The following is a 2,500-nucleotide window of genomic DNA, read 5'->3' on the forward strand; positions in this document are numbered from 1 at the left end:
AGCCCCGTTGGGCCACTGAATTAATACACCAGGGGGTTGACTCAGCCTGTCATCCTTCCGAGGTCGGCGAAATGAGTACCAGTATACTGGGCCGGTGTATACCCCGGTTAAAATAGGTGTACCATATCCCTGTGTCGTAAGAGGCGACCAGGGTTGCGTCAGGAAGGGCATCCGGCGTGAAAACTAAGCCAAATCACTATGCGGTTCATACGGATGATCCGCTGTGGCGACCCCAAACGGGAGCAGCCGAAAGAAGAAGAAGATATATATATATATATATATATATATATATATATATATATATATATATATATATATATATCTTGTTCTTCTTTAGGCTGCAACCTTGAGGGGTCGCTACAGCGGATCATCCGTCTCCATTTTGCTCCATCCTCCACATCTTCCATTGACACTCCAACCACCGGCATGTCCGCCCTCACCGCATCCATGAACCTCTTCTTTGGCCTTTCTCTTCTCCTCCTACCTGGCGGCTCCATCCTCAGCATCCTTCTCACGATATACTCCGCTTCCCTCCTGTGCACAATAACAGGCTCCAGCTCATGTCCAAACACATGGACATGAGCTGGACATGTCCAAACCATCTCAATCACGCCTCTCTCACTTTGTCTCCAAGCCGTCCTACATGCGCTGTCCCTCTAATATACTCATTCCTTATCCTGTCCATCCTTGTCACTCCCAACGAGAATCGCAGCATCTTTAACTCTGCCACCTCCAGCTCCGCTTCCTGTCTTTTTGTCAGCGCCACCGCCTCCAAACCATACAACATAGCTGGTCTCACTACCGTCTTCTATACTTTCCCCTTCACTTGTGCAGCTACCCTTCTGTCACAAATCACTCCTGCAACTCTTCTCCACCCACTCCATCCTGCCTGCACTCTCTTTTTTCACTTCTCTACCACACTCTCCGTTACTTTGGACAGTTGATCCCAAGTATTTAAACCCATCCACCTTCCCCACCTCAACTCCTTGCAACCACACCATACCACTACCCTCCCTCTTATTTACGCACACATACTCATTCTTACTCCGACTGACTATCATTCCCCTTCTCTCCAGTGCGTACCTCCACCTCTCGAGGCTCGCCTCAGCCTGCTCCCTACTCTCCCTACAGATCATGATGTCATCCGCGAACATCATAGCCCACGGAGACTCCAGTCTGATCTCGTCCGTCAACCTGTCCATCACCATTGCAAACAGGAAAGGGCTCAGAGTCGAATCTTGGTGCAATCCCACTTTTACCTTAAACCAGGTCCGTCATTCCTACTGCACACATAACCGCTGTCACACTGTCCTCATACATATCCTGCACCACCCTCACATACTTCTCTACCACTCCCGACTTCCTCATACAATGCCACAACTCCTCTCTTGGCACCCTATCATAAGCTTTCTCTAAATCCACAAACACACAATGCAACTCCTTCTGGCCTTCCCTATACTTCTCCATCAACATTCTTAAAGCAAACATCGCATCAGTGGTGCTCTTTCCTGGCATAAACCCATATTGCTGCTCACAGATGGTCACCTCTCTTCTCAACCAAGCTTCCACTACTCTTTCCCACAACTTCATGGTGTGGCTTAACAACTTTATCCCTCTGTAATTACCACAGCTCTTCACATCACCCTTGTTCTTGAAAATCGGAACCAGTACACTTCATCACCACTCCTCCAGAATCCTCTCACTTTCCAAGACTTTATTAAACAATCTGGTTAACAACCCCACTGATATCTCTCCAAAACACTTCCATGCCTCCACTGGTATATCATCTGGGCCAACCGCCTTTCCACTCTTCATCCTCTTCATCGCAGTCCTCACTTCATCCTTGCTGATCCACCCCACTTCCTGATTCACTATCTCCACCTTTCCATCTCTCTCTCTCTCTCTCTCTCTCTCTCTCTCTCTCTCTCTCTCTCTCTCTCTCTCTCTCTCTCTCTCTCTCTCTCTCTCTCTCTCTCTCTCTCTCTCTCTCTCTCTCTCTCTCTCTCTCTCTCTCTCTCTCTCTCTCTCTCTCTCTCTATCTCTCTCTCTATCTCTCTATCTCTCATTTACTTCATTCATCAGCTCCTCAAATTACTCCATCCACCTTCTCAACACACTCTCCTCGCTCGTCAGCACATTCCCATTTGCGTCCTTTATTACCCGAACCTGCAGCACATCCTTCCCAGCTCGGTCCCTCTGTCTTGCCAATCGGTATAAATCCTTTTCCCCTTCTTTTGTATCCAACTTCTCATACAGCTCGTCATCTGCCTTTTCCTTCGCCTTTGCCACCTCTCTCTTTGCCTTGCACCGCCACTCCTTGTACTCCTGCCTACTTTCTTCATCTCTCTGACTATCCCACTTCTTTTTCGCCAACCCCTTCTTCCTTATACTTTCCTGTACTTCCTCGTTCCACCACCAAGTCTCCTTATCTTCCTTCCTCTGTCCAGATGTTACACCAAGTACTTTCCCAGCTATCTCCCTCACCACTTCTGCTGTAGTT

This window comes from Eptatretus burgeri, chromosome 14, assembly GCF_056783735.1.
Source record: "Eptatretus burgeri isolate ZD-2024b chromosome 14, Ebu_testis_v1, whole genome shotgun sequence".
NCBI classification, from domain to species: Eukaryota; Metazoa; Chordata; class Myxini; order Myxiniformes; family Myxinidae; genus Eptatretus; species Eptatretus burgeri.